This window comes from Callospermophilus lateralis, chromosome 9, assembly GCF_048772815.1.
Source record: "Callospermophilus lateralis isolate mCalLat2 chromosome 9, mCalLat2.hap1, whole genome shotgun sequence".
Taxonomy (NCBI): Eukaryota; Metazoa; Chordata; class Mammalia; order Rodentia; family Sciuridae; genus Callospermophilus; species Callospermophilus lateralis.
This window is the reverse complement of record NC_135313.1, coordinates 85332665-85341574: the sequence shown is the minus strand read 5'-3', so window position 1 is coordinate 85341574 and position 8910 is coordinate 85332665. Positions and strand designations below refer to the sequence as shown.

At 33.3% G+C, this 8910-nt stretch overlaps 1 pseudogene; it reads left to right on the top strand.

Annotated features, from left to right (window-relative positions):
• Positions 1–2179: 2179 nt before the first annotated feature.
• LOC143407172 (signal peptidase complex catalytic subunit SEC11A pseudogene) lies at positions 2180–2553 on the top strand (annotated as a pseudogene).
• The last annotated feature ends 6357 nt before the right edge of the window (positions 2554–8910 follow it).

Sequence of the window (8910 nt, the reverse complement as noted above, 5' to 3'; positions counted from 1 at the left end):
GAGATAAGCTCAATTAGCACACAGATAGCAAGCTGTACTTTACAGGAACACTATCTCTTCCTGCCTAAAATGACCTTTTGCAAAGTAAAGTAGTTTCAAAATTAAATCTCAGATATTAATATATTTTCCTCTCATTCTTTCTGAAGAATACATGTGTATAAATGTTTTATGGTTTAGATATTAGGTGTTCCCCAAAAGCTTGTGAGTGCAATAATGCAAGCAGGTTTAGTGGTGACATGGTTGGGTTATGAGAGCCTTAACCCAATCAGTGAATTAATTCCCTGATTGGGGTTAACTGAGTGGTAACTGAAGGCAGGTAGTATGTGGCTGAAGGAGGTGGGTCATAAGGGGGTGTGCCTATGGGGTATATATTTTGTATGTGCCACACTTTTCTGCCATGATATTCTACCTCACGTCAGGCCCCAAGAAATAGAATAGGCAGTCTATGGACTAAGACCTCTGAAACTGTGATCCCCAAAATAAACTTTTCCTCCTCTAATTTTTCTTGTCAGGTCTTTTGTTTGTAGCAAAGAAAAAGCTGACTAAAACAACAAAAATATGTTCATACATACAATATTTCATTGTAAAAAATATGCAAGTTAGTAATTGTTCATATGTCAAAAGCCATTCACCAAAAGATTAAAAGCTTCCTTCTAACAGAGTGGCTTTTTAATATAATCATATTTTACATACAAACTGCCTTTGAAAAATAAGTGTTCCATATTGCAAGATTCACCAATGTCCAGTATTACATTTTCCACCAAGAATATTAGTTAATACTGTTAAATATATAAAAGGTAAGGATAGGGTCCCTATATTAGTTACAAATCTGTCTCTCTCTCTCTTTCTCTCTCTCTCTTTCTCTCTCTCTCTCTATCACACACACACACACACACACACACACACACATGCACACATAGAAAAAAGAACACAATTATCTGTTTATCTCAGAAATCAGTGCTAAAAAATCTTCCTAAATACATTTAGTTGGCATACATTATTTGTTGGTTTTTATATTGTCCAATTAGGGATGAATTTTGCATTTTGAATAGTACATGAGCAAATAGGATGATTGTGTTGGTGAATAAAATTCATAAATGTGTGTGAAAACTCTATCTGGTTAAATGAAATGATTGAATCAACACTTCAGTTATCAGTCATCATGATATTCTTTCAAATCAAGACACTCTTTCCTTAAAGCTAGTTATAGATGGTCAAAGCTGTCTGTCTAAAATAATACTTTATTATCATTATTAAATGGCAAATTAATTTTGAAATAGTCCTGATTTTATTCAGTAATTATTTAACTTATAAATACAGGTGCATGGGGCTGGGGATGTGGCTCAAGTGGTAGCGCGCTCGCCTGGCATGCGTGCGTCCCGGGTTCAATTCTCAGCACCACGTACAAACAAAGATGTTGTGTCCGCCGATAGCTGAAAAATAAATATTAAAAAAAAAAATTCTCTCTCTCTCTCTCTTCTCTCTCACTCTCTCTTTAAAAAAAAAAATACAGGTGCATTATTATAGGCAGTAAATAGTATGATTTTGTGTTACAAATACTTTTTTCAGGCACTGGGAATATACTTAGTGAAGACAACAGATCCAAGTCTGTCAACAACAGATCCAAGTATGTAAAATTCATGGAGCTTACATTCTTTCAAGTGAAAAAGAGAGTCGGCAAAATATAGCATTACAAACACAATCGATATTAATTAAGGTTTTTTTTCCTGTAATTACTTCTTGAGAATGTACAATACTCCTTGATAGATAATGTGGATCATGCAGAAATTTATATAATATGGCCTTCTTCAAGACATTTATGCACACAAGCAGAAGACGGACACAACTATAATAAGACATAAGGTAGAATGAAATGCATAGATCCGAAATATCTTGCAACTGGTAAGAAGCAGAAGATCTTAAGACTTAAGAAAGACTGGAAAAGTCTTTATGGAAAATGATTTTTGTGTAATAAGTATGAATAAAAAGGACATCCCATGCTTTAGAAATATAAACACAGAAAGTTCAGGCCAGGTGAGCCCCGCCAGTATGCCAACGGTTCCCCCCAGAAGGTCATCTAGTGCTTCCCTGCTGTGGGTGTCCCACTAGCCGTCCCACCAAGCTGTCTCTACAGACTTCTTGGACATTATGTGGTGGATGAACAAGAGGCAGTGGCCACATGGAACCTGCATTTCATAGAGGAGATCTCCTTCTATCAAATCTGAGTTGAAGCTCCCATATGAGTGGGAGAAATTGTTGTTTGGGGAATAGAAGGAAAGTCCCGTCACCAAGTTCAGCGAGTCTTGAAGATTCATGAAAAGCAAAATGGGCATATCAAATTTTTGACCAAAGGAGATAATAATGCTATTGATGACCAAGGCCTCTATAAACAAGAACAACACTGGCTAGAGAAAAAAAAAGATGTTGTGGTAGAGCCAGAGGATTTGTTCCTTATATTGGAATTGACAGGATCCTCATGAATGACTATCCTAAATTTAAGTATGCAGTACTTTTTTTTGGTTGGGTTTATTCATGCTGGTCCATCTTGAGTAAGTCTGCCTTGCTGTTCCTGGAAAGATGCTATACATTTTGTTACTGAACGTTTGGAGTAGCTATCGGTCTGTAATTGGAGAACACACATGTTGGTACTTCCCAGTAGCCCTGGTTTACATTAGTTTATGTTTCCACTGCAGAATCTGTTTGGGCAGGTACCTGTGCCCTAGAGTGCACTCAAGGGGGCTTTTAGTCACAGGATTTCATATGTTGTTATTGTCACACTTTCACAGTTTTGTATATCACTGAATTTTTTATATTAAAAGTGTGAGCCAAAGGGAAAAAATGTTCAGGCCAAATTCTTTGGAGGGTAGGAGGGGTCCATCTACAAAAGTCATGGTGTTGTTGACCAGTATAATCTGAGAGAAGGAAGAAACAGTAAGATGAAGGTAGATTATCATGCATCTTAAATGTAATAATAAGAGTTAAATTATACCCCTATAGACAGTTAAAAGGTAAAAATCTCTCAGGAGTATGATATATTGATACAAAAAAAAAAAAAAAGGATACAAATTTAACCAGCAAACTGGAAAGAGCAAAGTTTAAGCCTGCTCAAAAACTCATGATATGTTCAGGAATATTTTTCTAAAAGGTCAAGTATTAATCAAATAAACATTATACACATAATAAAAGCCTTCTGAGAGTTTTATACTTCCATACCCTGTTATGATTTGGTCTTTCCCCCCCTCATATCTCTAACAGACATGGTTTTGATTACATATCATATAACTGGCTTCGTGTTACATTCAAAATCTTTATTTGTGAGTTACTATCACAAAAACAAACAAACAAACAAAGTTGACAGATGTATTTTCTAACTGAGTAATGAGAAAATATGTAAATGTTAACAATTTCTCTTTTCATATTATATTATAAGCTTTTAGAACATCATTTTATGGATTACTTAACAAAAAAGCTAAGCCTTGCCAGAAACAAGGACAAGTTAAAAATCTGATTTCTGAATGTCTTTGAAAGTTACTATAATACTATTTTATCATTTATTTATTCATTCATTTTTGCACCACTGATGTTTGAAACAGAGCCTTCCATATATCAAACATTCTATTCTGAGTCACATTCCCAGCCCCCAAAATTATTACTTATACACACAATTTTTGCATATAGTTATAAGACTCAGTTTTCTCACTATAAAAATCATATAAGTTAAATTTCAAATTGTTTTGAGGATCACTTATATTCACTTTACCTGTGTTATGTCAAATCCTCATACCAACCTTGTAATTTAGCAATTTGCATTAATTACCATTTTACAGGTGAGAAAACTGAGGCTTATAAGTATGTCCAAAAACAAAAGTCTTTTCTACCTCAACCCACCCTCCACTCTCTCCCATCTACCTTGCTAATATATCAATTGTAAATCACACAGAAATGAGAATAATTACACATAGGGAAGATAATGAGAATGTGATGTTTTTAAAAATATTCAAGACCGCCTTTTATAGGAGATATATTCAAGATTGGAAACAAAAAATATCCAAAATAATCTCTCACCAATTATTTTCACATTTTGAATCAAGAATGTGAATTATTTATATGAATTATATGGAACTGTGAAAGCAGAATGTGCAAGTTGACTTAATGAAAAATGAACTAGCAATACAAAGTACTATCTACTTGGTATTCTTGTTCCTAACTTATTCTTAGCCTCCAGGGGAATTTCATCATATAAAAACTTAAGAACTTTAAGTGGATGTATAGTTTCTAGGATTTAACTACAGTTCATTTATGTGCAAAATGAACTTATATTAGAAGCTCAAGAAATATCAAGCTGGGGTAAATGTGAAATGTGATGAACACTTTTTTAATTTAAAAATGATTTCAATTTTATTCCAACAGTTCTTCCTTAAAGAAAAGACATATTACATTAAATTCATAGATAAGGCCAAAAATTCTTTAGGGATTGCATTGAAAATTTCTCTCATTGGTTATGTTTTATTTTTTGATTAACTGTTGAGTAGATAAAATCTGCCTTAGTTACCAGTAGTATTTTCTGTAATTACCTGTTCTTTAAGCAAAGAACTGAATAAGACGGGTGTTCTTTTTAAAAATGAAGTATAAATGTCATTTCATATTTACCTAACACTTCTATTTTTGGAGGCAGGCTCACTTTTTAAGCTTTGTCCAAAGTATTTACATTTTAGAGCTGGAGTGTTTAAAGAACCTTGTGAAGTTAGAAAACCCTGCCACTATTTGATGTATTAGGTGCTCTTGGTGATAAACTTGGATTCAGTTTTTCTCTCTTGATATTATGATATAACAAACAATATAGTTGTTGTTTTCCCCTTTTACTTTAGAAATTAAGAGAAGATTTCATATCTTAAAATACAGCTAAGTCTTCTAAAAATGCTGGTGTTTTCCTCAAAATCTCTTAGACATATAGAAAGAGCATTTGGACTCTAAAGAGTCTAATGATATGGATTCAAGATTCTCTTCTGCATTTTTAACTATAAGAACATGGGCTAGATTTCTATTACTGTGTGAAAGACACATTTCATTAATCACTTTACTGCTTCTATAACATGCAATCTTTACCTACCATAGACATTTTTTCTCTTCCAGATAGAATAGTTTTTGTTCAGGAAGACAATATGTCCCACCCCAAAGGATGCATTTTAATTGGTCTAAAACCCATGACTATTATAATTGCCCTTTCCAAAAATTCTCTTTTCAGCTTCTCTTGCAGTTAAGGATAAGTATGTGACTTAATCTATACCAATAAAAGGTTAGCAGAAGACTGTTGAAAAGATTTTAGAAAGATTTTCTTCAATGATAAAAGGTGAGAAATATACTAAGGAGTTTCCTTCTGGTATCACTTCTTCCTCCTTTCCTCCTTTAAGTGGTAATGATACCCATAGCTATGATGACCATCTTGCTTCCAAGAAGTGAAAAGTCAGAGGATGAAATCCAATATAGTGAAAATGGCAGAGCAAGTGAATAGAAAGAATGTTGATCATAATTGTGCCCAATACCATCTCCACAATGATTTTTTTTTATAGGCATGTGTTTTAGAGAATAGTTCAATTAACTTCTTTGCTTTGGGGCATTGCAAATAAGATTTTCTGTTTCATACAGCTAATATTTGAATTCCTTAGTTTGTGAGAATGCATCTAGGATATTCATTGTCACTTAAATATTTATAGTAATTATTTAAAAATAAATATTCTCTGCCTGGTAACTAAGCCTGGAATAATGAAAAAGTTGCTGATTTGTGCTAGTTCTTAGTTTTGGGAATTTTTTTGACATTTTGGCATTATCATAGAAAATGCATATACTAGCTATTTACTCATATGAGTACTTCATAATGCTTCTTCAGAAACTATTCTCAATGTTTTTTTAAGTCCCATAAGTTTTTTTAGAAAAAAATTTAAAAATTACTTTTAAAATATAATCTGGTGGAAACAAATTCAATAATAAAAAAATCCAGTGAACTTAGGCATCAGAGAAGGAACGATAATTACATAGAGTCAAAAAGAAGCAGGGATGGGGGTATAACACAGTGGTAAAACATGTCTGGCATGTACGAGTCCCTGGGTTCAATTCCCAGTGCCACTTCAGGTGTATACTAGAATTAAATATAGATTTGGGAGAAATTTAAGTAGTGCTTTTCTTTCTTTCTCTTTTTCTTTCTTTCTTTTTTTTCTGTATGTGTATGTGTGTTTTGAGGGGGATTTTATATCTCACATAGGCTTTAAAAGTTTATAAACAACAGTTCGGTGTTGGGGGAAAATTATATATAAAATCCTATTCCCTATTCCCTTTCCTCTAATCTATTGGTCTTCCTTCTATTCGTTTATAGTATTTTTTAAAGTAGTGCTTTATAGATATACATAAAGGTGAAATTCACTGTGGTACATTCATACATGTACATAGGATAGTGTAGCCAATTTCATTCTACCATTTCTCTCTTTACCTGTTCCTCCTCCCTCCCCATCAATTCACTTCTTCTAGTCCACTGATCTCTCTTCTATTTTTATGAGACTTTCCCCTTGTTTATCTTTCCTTATTTTAGTCTAGTTTCCAAAAATGAAAGAAATATTCTACCTTTGACTTTCTGAGTCTTATTAATCCTAGCATGATGTTCTCCAGTTTCATCCCTTTACCAGAAAATGCCACAACTTCATTTTCACTTACAGCTGAATAAAACTCTATTGTGTATATGTATCACATTTTCTTTTTCCATTCATCTGTTGATGGGGACCTGGGCTGGTCCCATCATTTGGCTATCGTGAATTGCACTGCTATAACATTGATGTGGTTGTATCACAATTATATGCCAATTTTAGATCTTTTGGATAAACACTGAGGAGTGAGATTGCTGGGACATATAGAGGATCCATTCCTAGAATTTGAAGATTATTCAAACTGTTTTCAAAGGGGCTGTACTAATTTGCAGTCCCACCAGAATGTATGAGTTCACCTTTTTCCTGATATCCTCATCAGCATTTAATATTGTAAATAAAATATCACTTATTAATTAAATCATCATTGCCACGCTGACTAGAGTGAGATGAAATCTTAATGTAGTTTTGATTCACATTTCCCTGATTGAAAATAATTTTGAACACTTTTATATCTTCATTGGTCATTGGTATTCCTTCTTTTGAGAAGTGTTTAGTTCTTTTACGGATTTATCAATTTGGAGGAAAAATAAATAAATTTAATATATATATATATATTGCCCTGGCCAATATGTTGGGAGTATAAATCCTACATTTACTCCTAGCCCTTGCAAATTTTCTGGCCTAAGTCTTTGATACATTTAAGAGTTGTGCACGGTAAGTGATAGGGGCTCTACTTTCATTCTTCTACTTATGGATATTCAACTTTCCTACCACCATTCGTAAACAAAAAATAAATAAAAGGATATCTTTTCTCCAATACATATTTTTGGCACCTTTTGTCAAGGATAAGATTGCTGCAAGTATGTGGGTTTGTCTCTGTGTCTTTTAGTCTATTCCATTAGTCTTTATGTCTATTTTGATGTCAATATCATGCTGTTCTTATTACTATAGCTCTGTAATATATTTTGAGATGAGGTATTGTGATCCCTCCTGCATTGCTCTTCTTTCACAGGATTGCTTCAGCTCTTCTAATTTTATTATTCTTCCAAATAAATTTTAAGACTGTTTTTCCTAGTTCTGTGGAGAATTCATTGGAATTTTGATGGGAATTGCATTAATCTGTATATTGCTTTTGGTCATATGATCATTTTGTGAATATCAATTCTACCTACTCAAGAACACGGGAGATCTTTCCATCTTCTAATGTATTCTTAAATTTCTTTCTTCAGTGTTCCATAGTTTTCATTGTAGAAGTGTTTCACCCCCTTGGTTAGATTTACTCCCAAGCATTTTGTTTAATTTTTTTTTTTTAGGTCATTATGACTGGGATGCTTTTACTGATTTATTTTTCAATAGATTCATTGGAATATAGGAAAGTGACTGTTTTATGTATGTTGATTTTAATTCCTGATATTTTGCTGAATTCATTTTTCAGCTCTAGGAGTCTTCTGGTACAGTTTTTTTTTTTTTTTGGGGGGGGGGCGTTAAAAGATAAATATAGGATCAATTTGAAGTATACTACCTCCTCTAACACCAAAATCACAAGAGAGCAAAGGACATACATTTCCAATGCATGCTTTTCCATCTATAAATCTGTGCTTTACTTTTCTTAGTATCTCCAGTCATCCAACATGTACTTTTTTAGAAATAATTTATTTTTTATCACCTCATATCAGAATTACTTTGAATGCCCTTTTCATTTTTTCACCATGTCTACATATTTCCTATAGTAATTAAAATTCATGTGATGGCAAATTACATTACATATCTGCATAATTTCCTAGTAGACCATGAGTTTCATGAGAACAAGGTCAATTTTACTCTCTTTCTCTCCTTAATCCCTAGTAAGCTGTTTATTATGTTCCCTGAGGGCAGGATTACTTTTACTGACTCGAAAATGTAGGAAATAATGTCTTCTACAGGCTATCACAAAAATTGTCCTTCAGCCCACTTTGATATAACAAACTGGGAATAAATGGATAATTAGTATAGATCATTCCTGTTTTAAGAGCAGGAAACTCTCTTGAAAAAGTCAAAGGGAATAAATGTGAAAATACAGTTTAATTTTTTTTTTCTCTTTTGTCTGTTCATATCACCTATCCACTGACTGTGTGAACTACAAGTAGAAAGGCAAGATAGGGGAGGAGAAAGAAGGTAACCACCAAAGGAGCAAATCAAATATCCAGGAAGTTAGGTTCATATGCATGTGTGTTGGCAGCCAAGGGGTGGGTGGAAAAGAATAGTGCTCTCTAGCAGCTGGATTAAAGGTAAACAG